The 18,342-nt window shown below is 38.2% G+C and overlaps 1 protein-coding gene across 5 annotated transcripts in view; it reads left to right on the top strand.

Annotated features, from left to right (window-relative positions):
* The window catches only part of plxna2 (plexin A2), a 374,923-nt gene that overhangs the window by 133,528 nt on the left and 223,053 nt on the right, over positions 1-18,342 (top strand). For 3 of the 5 annotated variants that reach the window (XM_077512747.1, XM_077512745.1, XM_077512746.1), the window contains exon 7: positions 17,759-18,130. The gene's annotated coding sequence lies outside the window, so the exon portion shown is untranslated. Of the gene's footprint in view, positions 1-6,967; positions 7,036-14,180; positions 14,289-17,758; positions 18,131-18,342 lie in introns of those variants that run through there. The other 2 variants (XM_077512750.1, XM_077512749.1) reach the window with 2 other exon arrangements.

Raw genomic sequence — 18,342 nt, 5'->3', positions numbered from 1 at the left:
ATCTGTGTTCAGCACCCTGGTTATGGCAAGGTCAAACAGCCTTCATCACAGTTTTGTCAAATCACCGTTGACTATGGCTCAGTAATACATAGCTGCCTTGAGTGCCCTATTTGTCCAGTCCTGTGACTGACAGCTGATACATCCAGGGTGCTACCCACCTCTTGTCCATCATTATTTAGGTTATTAGACACTGGAGAGGTTAAATGGTATAGCAGTAGCGTTAACAACTACCTTGCGACTCACATTTTTCCACTGTCATTAAGTCGTGATCCACTTTAACAGAAGCAAAGACCAAGCTGATTTCTTTTTTTCAAAAATAACCTTTGAAAACTGCCCTGAAATGGAAAAAGCGTTATAGAAAATGGACGGATGGTCCTTTGAAAACACAAGTCACCTTTTTAACACATTCACTCATGTAAAGTGCTTTTTCATTGTGAAGAAACTGTGGAGGAGTGTGATTATTTCCTATATAATGAAGTAAAAGTAATATTTAAAAAGAATGTAGACTAAATATAAGAAAGTGACCATTTCAAGATCTTGTGTTGACTCGCTCTTTAGACCTCGGTGCCTTCTTTTGACTTCTGCATACTGTCATGTCTAGGGTCACGCCAGGGTTAAGTTTGAGTTCGTGACCTGTTGAGTTTGGGTTCATGACTGTGAGGTCAGGTGTCTGTTATGTACTGATTTAACAAGTGTCTGTTTTGAACTGATGTAACTAGCATTTCAACTGGTTTTAGGCTATGTGATGTTATGTGATGTCAAAGATTATGTGATGTCAAGAATCTTTAATACCTTTACCTGGTCAACAGCCAATCAGATAATTCCATGTCAGTACTGTTACCCACATGTCTAGCCACAACCAATCAGATCGATTCCTTCTGAGAAGTGTGTGTCTTTGTCGGATTATTACTTCTGTTACCACTGTCCTCTGTGCAACTCTCTTTGTTTCTCGTCTAGTCAAGTTAGTTCCATGCCTCTCGATGTGAATAAATAGTTAAAATCTTATTTGTGTCTGCGCTTTGGGATCCAACCTTCAGCACATGACACATACTAGCATACTTTGATATCGGCTGTTCCCTTTCCTGGAGAAGTGAGTTAAATGCAAGATTGCTGATTGAGGCAGGGTCAAGCCCGGAGAGGCGAGGTGCGTGGCACGGACCTCTCAGGTGAAATGAAGCGGAAAAGCTGCTGTCACCAGGTAGCAAAGAGGAGACGCGGAAATGGATTGTCGTCTGAGCTGGATCTGACTTTGGATAACAGGCGAGCGGCTCCTTTGTGTGAGCGGACACACCAATGTGCAGTTAGCAGGGGCGCTCATCCCGAAAGTCGATATGTGTCGCATGAACCGTGTCGGGCAGAGGTCACAGAAGGTCGACTTCTGCCACAAAACAACTGTGCAGCATAAGATTGTAGTGGAAGTATACGTAGTATATGTATTTTCTATTATTCACATGAAGTATTATTTTATAGGCCCTTTGCAGTTCATACATTAAGAACCTGCTTGTATTTTAAAATCTGTCTCAATATTCATAATCATTTGAGCTTTATGTCAGATTTGTTCTTATTCATTTCATCTTTTGTACGTTGACTGGATGTTTATTTTTGTGTGTCTTTTGTGGAAAAGAGATATATGAGCTATAATAAGAATGGCTCCGGTCTAATGCATTTCTGCTGTCAAACAGCGGTAATGGAAGTATTGGAAGTAGTCTTTGAAAGAGAACCCGCCGGGTATTAATGGTTATGGTCACAAAATAAGTTCTTGCAGGCCAAAGATTCGGAGAAAGGTTTCTTATTTACCAGAAGAGAAGAAAAAAAAGTCGTTTTTATTCCCAAAAGTTGTTACTAATCAGTTGGCATTTGTTTTCATTGGAGCACTAGCAAGAAAGCGCTACAGCCATGGCAGACTAGAGCCAACTTACAGTACAATATTAGGATGAGTTAATAGTGTCAACTATTAGCATATCTTTGCAGATGAACCACTCAATTTAGCCAAACTAGGAACATGAGAACAAAAGATAACCTTTAAAATGTCTAAGCTTCAGAGCTAAGAACAATTAATTAAAATTAGCCATTAGCTGCTGAGAAAATGACAACCACGGTTTCTGTGTATACGGCTGGGTGTGACCACACAATGATTATAAACAGTAAAAGTTGGCTCAAGATGTTACAGCAGCAAGGCAAGACTCAATTCAAATCCAAATTGCAGTGGTTTAATGCTGACGGAGGTACTGAAATGCCAGATGATTTTAAAATCCCAAAACCCAAAAGAAAATATGATGGGATGTCGTTATGACTACATGCGTCAAAGCATTCAGGGCATCCTTCATATAAAACGGCTTTCACTGTTCAGAGCATTTTTGTCTAGTATGGTGATCTTTCCGTGAATACAGATCAGGGGTGGCCTTTGTTGTTTGCTAGCTGCGTAGCCGTAAATTGGCGGAGGACAAAACAAAACATTTTTGGAGTTCAATATGGGAGCGCCTTTGTTACATTTTTTTAACATTTCAAACCTTTCAGCTCACTTGTAAACAAATTATACTTACGATGCATGATTTGGAATTGAGATCCATTTTATTTATTTATTTTTTTGTATGGCTACATGTGAAAGTGGTGGCCATTTTATTTTGCTGGTGTTCTTTATATTCATCGTGTTGACCACCGCTGGTCTAAATTACTTTTATCCACCTACTACATACTAGTTTACACACACACATTCACATTTTGCCTCTCGGGCTTTTCTGGCTGGTGTGGCTGTTTATTTGTTCCAGCAGCCCAAAAAAAACAAGTGAGGTGTGCAGCACCCCTGCTGTTATTATCAGCTTTGAGGAGCAATCACTTGTATGTGTAATTGCCTTAATGGTAGGAGAGGTGCGGGGCAACTCGTACGAGATTGATTAAGGGATTTGGTTTCATGGTTGCACAAAGCAAGGAGGGAGCCGGGGTCACAGCCGGGGGGCCAAGGCAAACAAATGTACCTGTCAGATGGCGCGCTCAGGCGTGGCCTCCTGCGTGTTTGCACTCCAAGAAACAGAAAAAGTCCTCCTTAAGTCATCTTACACCTCACTTGTTCTTTTCTGAGACATTTTATGTTCTCCTGCTTGGTGTAGAATTTATATTGGTTGAGTTTTTAGTGAATGTATACTTTAATGAAAGAATATTTATCATTGTCAAGCTCAAAAATAAAAGTGCCAGAGGTATTTTTTTAATTGTTTGTCATTTATAAAACGTTGACACAACCCATGAACATGAATCCATGACCATGCCGACTAAGTAACTATTAAATGTTTCCACATATCCAAATGACAAATGTTATTGACTAGTAGCGATGTAACGATATCCAAACATGTCGATACGATATTATCACGATATATGAAGGTCACAATACGATGATTATCACGGTATTTAGAGGACGTTGGCGATTTAAAAAAAGATATATTGTAAAAATATAATAATATATTAAAATATTGTAAAAAAGAGAGCTCATAGTAAAAAAAAAACAAAAAAACCCCACAATATTGTGCTTTTGTACATAACAGCAATGCATATAAACCACCTACAATCTCTAATAACAATATTGAGGCACTTACTTGGTAATGCAAGCACACATTGATCGCTTCACAAGCAAATTAGGTTCCCCTTTATCTGACAATTAGCATAGATTTTAAACATAGAAGGCCAAAACATCCCTCATGAAAATTAAATTGCACTAATAAACTAGCCACTAGAGGGTGCTAGAACTGCACAAATAGAAATCAACCTGACTTTTTTTTTTTAACAGATGTGTTCCTTTTAAATATTGTGAACATGACAACGACGATATTGTGGCAGTTTTAATATCACGATATTGCCCTTATCGTGACATCCCTACTGACTTGAGCAGTGATTCCCAACCTGTACCATGGCGCATTAATGCTGTGAGATCTCACACTTATAATCAATGGTCTGAAAATGATCATTTGTTTTCTACAAATAATATAACTTTATCTATCCGGGCCAGCAGTGGATAGTGACAGACAAAACAATAAAATGTTGACGTGTGTATCCACTTTTTCTGCCATTTTTGTTTGGTGGTTTTCTCTGAGATGTGTCTTATATAAAAAGACTAGACGGTAACGCCTTTCTCCACGAACCGGAGAGCAGCCTGCAACCTACTGTGTCATTGACTTAAAGCTTGTTGTTTATGTTGACTCATGTTGTGACTAGTGTTAATTTTGTCTGCCATTTTTAAATGTAATCTCAGTTTTAGTCCAATTTTACTCACGCTTGTTAGTTTTTATCACAGTTAGTCCACCTCATCTCATTTCAGTCAACTATAAATCTAGTATTTTAACCTTTATTTTAGTCCAAGAAAACGGCATTTTATTCATCTAGTTTTAGTCAACAAAAACTGAACATTTTAGTTTAGTTTTAGTCAGAACAACCATTTTACCCCTGTATATATATTTTTTTGTCAGCAGATTATATTGAACCTTTTCAGATCTAAAACTATTTCACATAAAATTGTCTCAGCTTTTTGATGAAAAACAACTTCACACACAATAATAGTGGCTACTATGGCTCCATGCTATAGCTAGTAAGTTAGCCAGTATTAGTTAGCAGTCGCATAAACATTATTGTTGGAACGTTATAGCCGTTGTATTAATGTTAAGTTATAACTATAATTGAATCCACCTTCTGTCTGTCACATGTGTTTGTGCTGTGTCACATGACAGCGTCACATACATGACAGATTAGCAGAGACAAGAGTTTACAAAATCATATAATTTTCATCTTGTTTTTGTTCATGAACTAAGATGTCCGTAGATTTCAGTCCAGTTTTTATTTAAGTGGATGACATATCCGTCTCGTCTTCATTAGTCGACAAAAATGCATACTGATTTAGTCCTAGTTATTCTTTATTAATAAGGGTTTTAGTCTGGTCTAGTCAAGTTTTAGTCCAGTGAAAAATGTGTGTTGACGAAATTATTTTTGTTTAGTTTTTGTTCACGAAATTAACACTTGTTGTGACATAAACACTTTTTTTTTTTTTTTACTATTGTGAACCATATAAGCATGTGCAGAGAGATGTACAACCAGAACAGGCCATTTCATGTTACTGTGGTTGAAATTTAAAAAAATCTGATGTACGGCAGAGACGTAAGGATGGTTGCATGTCCGTGTCTGAAGCACTGTGTTTTAATTTCATGTCCTTTTGTTTTCTTGGCATGACTCGGGGTCCATCCTGCCTCTGAAGATAATGGTCAGTAACTCAATTATGTAATTTAGTCTGCTAAAATAGGATCAGGCTGACTTCTTAAAAGAGAAATAAGGACTTGTTCCAGACTTTTAGCTAAATTGCTTACATAATTGTACCGGTATTCTTTCTATAGGCATGCTTGCTGTTGTTGATATAGAAGGGGAGTTATTTGCAGGGGTGAGTCGACAAAAATTGTACTGAAGAATATTGTTGCTTTAGAATAATATGACTCAAGTAAAAGGAGGAAGTAATCCTCCAAATAATGACTTGAGCTTTTAGTGAAAATAATAATCAAATACTCATAATGTAACTATTGATGTATTGTTTTTTTTGTTGTTGTTTTTTAAATTAATCAGAGTAACATCCACCCATCAACATCATAAGCAAAAATATACAATTCAGATGTTGCCCAACAATATCACTTAGAACAGTAATAAATGAAATTTTATTAAATAACATTCTGTATACATTCTGTGAAAGTGGGCTGGAACGGTCTGGTACTATATACTGGTAAATGATTCGGGAGCGGAAAGATCCGGAACAGTGCCTCGGTCCCGAAAATATGACGGCTTCATAAGTGTATTAAAAAAAAAAAAAAAAAAACACATTAAATAACCTACCAGGCTGCAAAACACGCATCTATTAACGTCAGATTTACAACACAAGTGTTAAGAAAATGTGGCGTAAATGTCATGCATTACTACCCACATCTGTTCTTGGCATTAGTGAATTGATTCAGAACTTTATATACAATAATATTTGTCATTAATTGTTATATTAAAAAAAAAACATAGTCGGTCATATTATGAGTAGTTTTGAGCGAGTGTATACAATTATTTTCCTCCTGTAAGGCATGCTGTTTACCTCCAACTGGCCGCATTGACACAAAGCTGCACAAGCACTTGGTAGTTTGTTGCTTGGCAACCTTGAACCTTCAGGTGATTAGCTGCTCTCTAGGAAGTGAGAAGGGTTAAATGAAGAGGTGGCGAGCCATAGCTGAAAGCGATGTAATCTCTTCATGCTGACATTATTTGCATTTTCAAGTTGCTAATGTGTTTTCTTCAAAGTTTATGTAAAAATATGGCCTTTTTCAGTTGTGCTGGTTACTGGAGGTGTTTGTTCACCAGTTATGTCATGAGTCATTGGTAGCTTGGTATGCTGGTAGAATTAAATTTGTTCCACTTTATTTATTTATTTATTTATTTATTTATATCAATAGAGGAAATAAAATTCATCAGTGATATGGACAAACTGTCTCCACCATAAGAACAGTAGTCCATGAGTCCATCTTTTACATCTGTCAAATCATTGTTAGCTAAGCTATCGTGTACCGAGTAGCAAAGACAGAGATACAAATACCAAAAAAAGAGTTTTTGTTATTGAATTCATTTAATTCATATTTTCTGTGATTGCATTTTACCTGCTTAAAAAACACACGCCGGTACGTGCGGCGTTGGGATTGGCATCCTTAAAATACCATAATGGTATGCTGTTGTTAGCTAACATTATGCTACTAATGTGAGGCTGTGGTGATGGCAAGTTTAGCTATAGACCCTTCCAGTTGACGTCACCGCTTAGCTCCCGCAGCACCTCTTGGGGGTCAAATATCCCATAACAAATGAATGTAGAGAGCTTGATTTTCAGCGTGCGTTTTCGTTTAAAGGTGGGAAATATGTCAAGTGTCACAAAAAACTTCCCGAGTAGGACACTACATTACTGCGAATCATTGAAACCAGTCGTTTGGAGCCTCTAGCTACAAAGAAAATGGAGTTTGTTGGGGAGCAAAGTGGAAACCTAAGGTATGTTGTTTTTGGTTGAAACAGTATGTCAATCACTACTTTCATGGTGTAAATGGTCATTCATTAAATCGTTTGTGTCTGTTTGTGTCGTCTTGCTGTATATCGAAGTCTTCGAGCTATTTTAGCTTGCTAGCTGCTAACAAACAAACCGCACGTCATTAGCTACACATTCCTCAGCAGAAATCAAGCCCAAGTTAAAGTGTTAATTGTAATAATCGTGTTAAATTGTTAACTTTTTGTTCAAAATTACTTGAATTCTTATGCAAAAAAAGTATGAATGATTGTTTCACAAACGATAATATGGCTCATTCATCACGTCTGCCTCGAATTTATAATCAGAGGTTAATGTTATAACTACCTGATATAAAATGATCTGAGCATATCCTCGTACTTTTTGTGGGTGCACAGCAGTTGTGTCGTAGTTTCGCTCGCAGTCGCGCTAGCCACCATGCTAGTCTTTCACTCCTTGCTGTCTTCCGTCTGGATTAGAATCGCTGCCGGCAGCCAAAAGAATGATCTCATCTCTCTTTGAGCCATTAGAACATCCGTTGGCCGCGCACAAATTCACCATAGCTTTGGTAGCTGATTTATCAACTGTTTGTTTTCTAATTCACTCACATTGATGCGCCGACCCCCACCGCTAGGGGCGCACTTCAACGTTACGTCACACTGGAAGGGTCTATAAACCTGGTTGCAATGGAAGCCTATAGTGTTTTTTTTGTTTGTTTAGAAATTAAAGAGAAACTGCTTGACAGATACACTTTCTTCTTCATATTGTTGTCTTTGGTCTCAACCGTCAGGCGATGCGATGGGTCGCTTTAGCTTTGCGGTTTTTATGTGTTGGCTTTGATCTTCTTTTTCCCATCATTTCCTTGTGTCACTTTGATATGATGGATTTCACCTTCAAAGGCACACTGCACACCTTTCTGCCTGCTGTTGTTTGAAATGCCCTTTTTTTTTTTTTTTCTTCAACAACTGGATAATATTCCACTAGGGAGCAGACTGCGGCTGTATCATCTATCTTAGCGAATGCTACTCCATATGGTCGGCTTTATCACTTTTTGGACACATAATACATAAAAGTGCAACATGGTCAGACAAGATCCACTTGTTTGCTTGAAACCCAAGTGTCATATCTTGTAAGATTGTCTATTTGTGTGACTGTTCGTTTGACACTGTCCTCGTGACACTTGTGGAAATACATATCCAAGGGCGTACAGTCATAATGACTATGAGTGATTCAATTACAATCCTCGACTCACTGGGGTTTGGGAGGGGAGGGCTAGAAGACTCTCAAGAGATGTGCCATACACTTGTATCCGTGACAATGCACACATGACGCCGTGCACCCGCTAATGTACTCGCAGCATCATTAACTCTAAAACTCTCGGAGGGACGCACAGTAGCTAGCCCCCATGCTTTTTTCCATTACGAATGTGGTGCTCCCCAGCTCCCATTAAATGACTTTCTGGAGCAAATTTTAAAACGCAATATGGACTTTGACATCCCTGCATGCCCCGACACTCTCCTTGCGCCGCTTTATTTGTGTTGCTTTCTTATCAGAGGTCAGCGCCATGAGGCCGGCGCTCTGACAAACGGCACACGTGAGTAGTAATCATGACGTCAATCACTAGCTAGCCTCAAGCCCGTCACTCAGGATTCGAGCCTGTGTTGGGCGAATCAACACCTCTGGCAGCTTATTCTTCCTGCCAGAGAATTGAGGAGAAGTCAAACAGCGGCCGTGATAACCCCTTATCACAAACATTTTACGTTAGCGGATTTAGACTCCTCCATTTCTATAATGGTTTCTCGGTTTTCTCATATAGCTGCAAAGTATCATACATATTTAACATAGTGGGTTGAAAGCAATTGATGCACATGACTAGAAGGCTGCATTCCAGAATATTACAGAGTTGCCAATCATTTGATGTACATTGTGTTCCGTATTGCTGCTGTTGGACGGAATCACCGTACCTCCAAAATCACCACTTTTCAGGAGAACCCACAAATGGCAATTTTGTCCAGCCATTCATATTTCATGCTCAAAAAGTGCAAACCATTTTCCGCACTTTACATTTGTCAGTAATTTGTAAAATAAATAAATAAATAAATAAATAAATACTGTAAATAAATAAGCAGTCAAGAAGATGGATGGATGGATGGATAGATAAATAATGAATAAATAAATAAATAAATAAATAAATACATAGATAAATAAATAAATAAATAAATAAATAATACACGTGGGTTGACTAAGAATGGTGAAGAAGCTGAAATTTACCAAATTGTGACAATTTTTTTTGTCCAACGCCACATGAAAACAATCTTTCTTTGGCTTGTTCACTTTTTTTTTTTTTTTTTTATGTTTGAAAGCGCTAAATAAATAAAGATGACTTGACTTGACTTGACATTATGCAAGTAGAAATTGAGTGAATGTTCCATTGCACTTTTCTATTTGGCGGTTAGACATTTTTCAATATCAGCTTTCTGGAATTCAGTATAAATCCTTAAAAGCTCAGATGTGATTACACTTTTCTTTAGTCAGCTCAATGCAGGTCAGTTAATGTCACCACATTACGAATGCAATCAAAGACCGAAGTCTGATAAGTAGTCACACACAAGGTCGATTTTGGAACTACTGTAGCAATAATCTGAATGAGACCTGCCTATGAAGTAAGAAAATAACATGTTCAAAATGCACTTTTTAACATATTTAAGGTGGTGATAAGTGGACAAAGGTCAAGTTAACCATTTTGCAGCAAAATTAAAAGACTAATGAAATGACCGTTCTGTGATTCCTGCTAGAGTCGCAAAGTTGTGAGAGAAAGTGGCCCTGATGGCCTTCATAAACATTTAACTGCCATCATTCAGCACTTTGAGTGCAAGTCGCGCACAGACGCACCGGGTGTCCCCAACAAGCTGTTTTTTACGAATTACTGACGCTGTAATTTACCTCTCGGAATGTAGCTGGTAAAAAGCACCACAACGACCAAAAAGCTAAATGATCCTTGCATGCTGAGGCAAATTGGCTGTTGATTTTTCTGCCTAGTGTCACTTTGTCCATCCAAACATGAATAAATAAAAACGAAAGCAGAGAGATCTCTGTGAAAGCTTAAATGTCTGTTTATAAAGGCCACAATGTAACATATCAAAAACAACCAGCAGACATGTACATCGTATACTCTAGATTAGTTGGAATATGACTGATATTGATAACGCCACCCCACAAAAGCCACAAAAACATTATTCACTGTCCATGACCCAAACAGATGAGAATGTATTTAATAGTGGCCATCACTTAGAATCAATTGAGTGTGAGACTTTCATCCATCATGTGTGAAAGTGATACACATTGGAAAGTGCTTTATTGAATCTTACACTTACACCTGCCCTCAATGCATTCGATGGAAGTTTGCCATGGAGCCAATATGTGCGAAAAATGCTTTTTTGGGGAGAGCAAATGAGGAATTTTAAAGGCACTCCTCAGGCTATGTGTACGATTTTAATGTCATTTTTATTAATAATGATAGCACACAACTCCGACAGGATACGTTTGGGCCCTCAGCGCTTTTTTCATTGCTCAATATTTCATCTTTGAGGGGTGAAACTTTGGATTGAATTAATTGGAATTAGATTTGTAGAGCAAAGAAGGAAGTGATTGAGGGATTTGGATTCAAAAAGCAAGATGATGCATGCAGCTTTACTCAGAGGAGCCTCAAATTCTGAAAGAGTAAAAAGATTCTTAATTACTCATGCAAATATTAGAATCTGGTTTAGGTAAAGATAAATCTACGAGGCCTATACTGTAGGCTATATATTTTTTAGACACCAATACATGCCCTGTTACACTATTACTTGTGTACAAACTTTTTTTTTTTTTGTAAACATGGATTTTGACATAAACATCTTAAAAAAAAAGAAGGGCTATTTAGTTCAAGTAGAACATGATTAGCGGAAAAAGAAATGGAAGGGTGGATTGAATTTTGAATTGTTTGCTCAAGAGCTTGCATGCAGTAGTTAGCATTAGCATAAAAAGACCTCTGTCTTGAGGATGAAATGCCTGTGATGAGCAAGTTATTAAGTTAACTGGTGACTACCTCTAGAGAAAGAAACCCTCAACTACAGTATGTTACAATTAGAATTTCTCATTTAGCACAGGATATTTTTTAACTATACAAACGATCTGATCATCGATGGAACTAAGCTAAGCCGGAGCCTGTTTTAGCTGACACTTATAGAGTCGGGGGAAAGGCACTGAGACACTCACATTAACACTTAGGGGCAATTTAGATCCTTCAACGAACCAAACATGCGTGTTTTTGGAGGAAGCTAAAGTACCTGGAAAAAAACAACAACCCAGACAGACATGGGGAGAACATGCTAACTTGCTAACAAGAGTTACTGAGATTCAAACTTGATACCTCTCAACTGTGAGGCAGACCTGTTCACCACAAAATGGCATTTCACTCAGTTAAAATAAAATAAAACAAAAATGTTTGGAGATGGTCAAAATAAGAAGGGAGGGTATCGAAAAACAGGTGCCATTAAAGGTTATTTTAGTTAACTAAAACTAATGAAATAACTAAAACTAAAATTCCAAAAACAATTTCGTTAATGTAATAAAATAAAAACGTAAATGATTTTTAACAGCAGCCAATGGAAAAGCACCTTCAGATGATGTCGCTCCAGTTTTTTAAATATTGCGCACAAGTAATACAAATTAAAAAAACAAAAACAAAAAAAACTAAAACTAAGACAGAAATACAATAATTTCCACCAGGCAACACTCCTTGGCATCATTCAACTCAACTCTATAGCTTTGATTCCGGACCTACGTAGACAGATTAATTGAGGACACACGTTCCCTCTGTCCCGTTCTTTGTATTATTTTTTTTTTTTTGCTGAGATTTAATGAGTATGTCAGATTGTGATGGTGACATTTCCCTATCGACACCTTTAATCCCTCCCATTTACATTTCATATCAAGCGATGGGGCCGCCCCCGTGTGAAAGGCCAGGTTGGATTAAGGTATCACAGTGATTGGGCGCTGTCCTGCGGACGGTCTGGCAGGCAGGCACATTTACTAAATCCCTGTCTTGGAACAGCACGGCTCTCAAGATGCCGCTAAGCTCTCATCAGTCATCGTCTTCCACCACCAGTCCAACCGCAACCCACCTCCCCGATACCCGCGAGTGCGAGATCAAGCGTGGTGGTGGTGTGACGGTGGATATAATTGCCTTGTCTTCTAACTATTTTATCCTCACACATTTGGAGTGAAGCAAATTAGATGAGGTGAGAGATGGGATTTTCTAAAGTACGGTAACCACTTATGGAGTTTTGCACCAATAAATTCTACTTTCTTTTTTTTTTTTACTTGCTCATATTGTAAAAACTCAAGGTTATTCTATTTCCCACCAATTTATCCCGTCATGATATATATTATACTTAAAATTTGTTGCTAGCTAAAACAAATGAATGCATTTGATAGCCAGCATGGTAGCCAAAATATCATCCTCATTAATCCACAAGCTAATAATCCAAACTTAGTATTTTAGTATTTATCTTCTGCAGTGGTATAGCACCACAAATTGACTCGTCAATGTAGTACTTTGATTAGAACTCCATTCATTTTTTTTTTTTTTTGTATAGTGCATGTTTACTCCTAGATGACTAAGATAAAAGTCCTTCTGATTGCAGCACAGTAACAAATTCATTTTAAATATACATTTCATTTCAACATTTTCTTGATTTATGTCCCTGTGTGGAGAATGGGAGACTTTTTATTTTCAAGAAAATGGGTTCATTAAAACTTTAAACTAATTAAGTCAATCAAAACATGATTAAGGACACACATGGTCTCTAGCGGAGGAAAAAAATGGCAATATACTGCATCACTCCAATCATCCTTTTTTTTTTTTTTTTTGGTCTAAATATTATTATTTATTTTATTTTTTACCATTTCTCCTGTCCAGGGTCACACATAACCCATCCCAGTTGGACAAGAGGCAGATACAACCTGGAACTGGTTGCCAGTCAATCACAGAGCACAATAATATATACCATTTAAATACATTAAAACAATGAAGTCCATGAAGGATATCCAAGGTTCCTCATTGGTATGCAGAGCAATGCTAAATTATCCCCCCCCCAGCATTTCATTTTCCAAGTGTGACTGGGTAAAGGAATGAAAAAATATGTTGGCGATTACTGTGTTGAACAATTTGGTTCTGCTTAATATAGACTCCTTTGATTCGGTCCCGGGCCCATGAGATGAGCGCTGGTGAGGAATGATTGCAATGCACGAAAGGAGCAGCAGCTCATTGGCTCGTCAGGCACTTCACCGTAATACCAGGTCATCCCTGCTGGAGTGTGGAATCGGGCCTAATTAAAACAAAATGCTTTATCAAGAGTCCAGGCGAGACAGCAGTGCTTATAAAGCAAGTAGCTTGCAATTTCATGAGATTTCCCGACTGATACGCTTCCTATTAAAACAAGGTGTGCGGAATGGCTTTGTTTCCTATGAAATGTTGCTACATCCTCTGCTATTTTCTTTAGTGTGAGCATTCACTATATGGACAAAACAGTGATGCGTGTTGATTAACCAATCAACATGTCTTATATGCAGTTTTGAGAAGGTCATCTTTTTGGCTTTGAGTTTATGATGTGGTTTAACATGACTGGAACAAAAATTCCCATCGACACCCTCCACAATATTGTGGAAAATGTTCACAGACGAGGGGAAGCTGGTTTAGCAGACCAACTAATTGAAAAAGTACCCCCAAAATAACAGAGAATGTATAATACTTATATATTCATCCTATTTACAGTCAAACCTCGGTTTTTGAACGCTACTGTTCTCGACCAAGTCGGTTTTCCACCAGAAAATTCGAGAATTTTATGTCTCAGAACTCGTCCAAAAAATCGGCTCTCGACCAAACTGAAAAAAGCCGAGCGTACCTGAACGCGACTCACTCGGAAGAAATAGCCGAGTTTAGAAATGGCTACAAAGCTGTCTATTCCTTAAGTCCGATATGTTCAACTTTGTTAACTGCGTAACTGAGACGAATCCCAATTTGCAAAATTTGTAGTCTGTTCATTGGAAAGCGAATTCACGTGACACAACTTACCCTAGCGTTCGTGCGTGTGGCCGCTTGAAGAGAATCAGTCTTTGCTAGCAGCGATAGCAGCAGGAGGTCTGGCGCTAGCGTGTGTGCCGTCTTGTGAGTTTGTCCAGTGGTGTGCGTCAATGACTGGTGGGTCCTGTTGTCCTTATTTCTTGTCTGTAACCTTCTTGCCAGAATCATCTATAGCTTGTTCCTTCTAAAATGTTTGTTACGAATGTTTGGGCGGTGTTTTCGCATTCGCACGTTACCACATAATACTCGTAAGTTGATGTTGCGCTGCTAAGCCCGAAACCGGAAGTTTCACCATTTAGTTTCATAATAAGAGCGCTACAGGAAGTGTTGTTCTAAATGTCGTTAGCTTAACTGCGCTCATTTAATTTGCTTTGTTTATTAATGTGAGTGCCTTAAGTTTATACATTTACTTATTGGCCTATTTTCTGTATTTCTTTAGGAAACCACACACTCTCACTCACTCATTTTGTTTTTGTTTTTACATCATTTTAGATAGGATATCTTCTATTAAAATTAAACAGTGTCTATTTCTACCCTTTTCTATTTATGGCGAACAGTATACAGTGCAGTTTATGGTGTAAAATAGTAAAAACAAAAAAATGGAAAAAGTTTTTTTAGACTTGGAATGGATTAAAATTATTTACATTAATTATAGTGGGAAAAATTGTTTCGGATTTCGAACAATTCACTTTTGGAACAGCCTTCTGGAACGGATTATGTTCGAAAACCGAGGTTTGACTGTATTTATAAACAGCCATGAAAACTACCTTCAAAATCTGTCACACCGCATGTCAATTCAATCAATTTTGGCCGCATTGCTTGGTGTGCAGCGGACTGTGGAGCCAACATATTGCAGATCTAGCATGTTTGCAAGACTTTTTGGATTTTCACTTAGCTTGCACTTAAAGCGGCAGAGTAAATCACGTAGCGCTCTTGGCACAAAGTACTTAATTGTGTCTTTTTTTTATATATCAACATAATTCATCTGGTCTGACAGCTGAATGGCTGCACTGATGTGCCGGGAGATGGACCATCTGTATGTTTGCCTCGTGCTCTGCAGCTATTTCAGTGCCGCCTTGTTTCCATACCGGTGCCATCTGAATCCAGTGATTTGTCGCCACAAGTTTGTGCGAGATTGCAGAATGCCTGAATGCCTCCAAGCAAGGACAAAATACTGCTACAACAACTACTACTGTTGCTAATAATAATAATAATAATAATAATAATAATAATAATAATAATAATAATAATAATAAGAGAGAAACTACTACTACCCATAATAATACTAATAGTAATATAAATGACAATAAAAATGAATAAAGAACAATGAAATGCAACGCCTCATTCAGTTTGCAATTAGTGCATCCCCCTGTGACGCTCAGACTGTATTGCGGTAAAAATTAATTGCGATCTTAATTTTGTTATTCTTCTGACGAGCTTGCTTCAAGTCAGAGATGTGCTTTTGGGCCACAGATCAGGCCTCTTATGTTCAAGGTGGTCTCTGGAGAGGCAACACACTAACAGAAACGCCATTAAACTACATATTCTCATCATGTTGTGCACACGCGCACTGGACTAGATGGTAGGAAATAGCAATATGTGTCATGTTTAATTGTCTGCACAGCTCTGTTCTCGAGAGGTTTCTTGATAGTGTTTCACAATTTTTAGTAATCAGAAGTACGATCTCTAGGTGTCACTGCTGGAATGCTCACTTTGAATGACTGTGGTTTATGAGTGTGTTTTGGGTTGTTTCCTGGCGTAACTGTGTTGTTATGGTACTTATGACAATGATGTTGATGCTGTCAGTTGCTATGCAGTTGCTATGGTCTGGTATTAGTCACTCATTTTATTTTGTTTAGTCACTCTTATTTTGTCATATAAGCCTTTATTTTGTCATTTAAAAATGTGCATTGTCTTCGTTTGGGTTCTATCTTCACATCTCATGTGACAACAAGAAGGCTAAAATGTTGTGTGATGATGTTTAGGTTTAGGAAATTTCCCCTTTCAGCTGTCTGCTATATTTCTTTCCAATATTACTCTTTAATTTACAAAATAATTAAAGTAAATAACCCTATTGATGTAAAAAGCCAACAATCTGATTAGATTTTGCTACAGCTGAGGAAGTAATGTAGGTCAGATTCCAGGGTACATGCTCTTTTGCAATTTTAGTTATTTTCTTGAGTTATTGTTCCTTTTGAAAGCAAGAGTCCTTTTCATTTTTACTGACCAGGCGACCTAAAATGTTGATATTGCTATTGATTGTGAGAGATTGATGAGTCAATACTTTATTTTAGTGCTATGCTAGTTGGAAATTTCATCTTAAAGGGTCCATATCATGCAAAATCAACTTTTTCTTTTAAAGATTTGGTCATATTAAAATGTTAACTTTTCATTATAAACACTGCCAAAGTGGTGCTATCCTCATTTCACCCATCTATGAGCATTGCTGCTCATCCCTGCTCCAAGCACCAGCCCCTCCCAACCCAAGAAAACGACTGGGTCCTCACTTATTGATGTCATAGGCGTCGCTAAGTGAGGACCCACTACCGTTGTCGGTGTAAGATGTGATCGGGCTACAAGATTGTATCGGGGTCGCCTGCAGATGACGTCACGCTACACGCTATCTGGAAATTGTCCGTTTACAATTGTTCAAAATAACATTTATGGACTAAAAACGTACATAAACCTAAAAATATAAAGGCATGATTCTTTCAGAGTTGGAAAAATAAATAGATTGAAGCGCCATTCCGCTTGCCGGTGACATCAGCACAGCAGCGCTAACAAAGTTAGCTTCGGTTTGGTTTCTTTTTTTAGCTGTTCACAAATCAATCACAATAACAAAAAACAGTCTTAATGATAATAGGAAGATATTAACAATCTAAACTGGCGATATTTTTCACATATTTATTTAATCAATCTATTTTATTATTTATTCAATGTATTTTGTGTTTATATTCTTAGTTTTATTCACATTTTTACAATTTCAGTCCCTACATTTCGTTATTTAAATTACATCTTTAATATTTTCTTTCCAATGTTTGACGTCAACTGGATCATTTCCAGCCAATCCTGTAGCAGGATGTGTTCATTCGGCGACCCTGATACGATCTGGCAGCCCAATCACATCTTACACCGAAACCATATCGCCCTTGCAGACTAAACAATTTCTCCAAACAGCCTGCGGGACACCCGACATGTTTTTCTGGGCAAGAGCGGCCACCTCTGCCAAGGCGCCGGCCAGCCCAGCTGGTTCGTTAAGTGTTTTAAAAATATTGGTGTCAAAAGCAAGAACGTTCTTGTTTGGAAAAAAAGCCATTTCAACTGAGATTTTGAATAGAAGAGGTTAAAGTTATCTTGTCAAGTTCATGCTTCTGCTAATTCTGCTAAGTGCACATTTTAAATAAACATTGACAAATGAATGATTTACATCAAAAGTAACAACGCTGATTTAAAATTGAACCGAGCCAACGTATTGTAAGAGTGTTTCATGCAACAGCGTGTGTCAAGAAGATAATCTGTTTCACATAAAAGATTGACAGCTCTGGTTTCTCATCTAATTGCTTCCTTGTATTTGCTTTCCCTCGCAGTCCAACTGACGAGTTACACGGGTCAGCGAGGAGACGGAATGGTGCTTCGCAGGAGTCGACAGGTTGCCACGCGCCCTCGTGACGGCCTCAAACATGGCCGCCGGGTGTGGGAATTAGCGGCATCACGAGAGGCTGCTTTGAAAGCTTCCAACTTCGTGCGAAATGGTCGCATACGAGCGCCTTTGATCAGCCCCCCGCTGCCGGACATCGCTGCGGGGAGCCCGGACCCTCGACTCTATTCCAACTGACCACCGATGGATGAGCTCACTTCCAGGAAATAAGCTCTGCTCTGCCACAAATTAGCCTTAATCGCACTTGCCTGACTTCATTGCTCCGCCTCCTCGCACGCAGCAATCCAGCGATGAACATCAGGTAGTATGCAACACACAATCACAGACTTTGATTTAATTGGACTTGTCCCAGTAAACAATACTGTAGTGCCTTGAGATACAAGTAATCCGACTTTCGAGATACGCCGATCATTTGGCCGATTATTTTGCTTTGTCTTACTAATGCAAATTTGAGATATGAGCGTTCTATGTTGCTCGGGAACTCACCTCATTTCACAACAAGCAGCATTTTAT

Source organism: Festucalex cinctus, chromosome 2 (assembly GCF_051991245.1).
Source record: "Festucalex cinctus isolate MCC-2025b chromosome 2, RoL_Fcin_1.0, whole genome shotgun sequence".
Classification (NCBI taxonomy): domain Eukaryota; kingdom Metazoa; phylum Chordata; class Actinopteri; order Syngnathiformes; family Syngnathidae; genus Festucalex; species Festucalex cinctus.
Note: the sequence above shows the minus strand (reverse complement) of the source record. Positions and strands in the feature narration are given on the sequence as shown.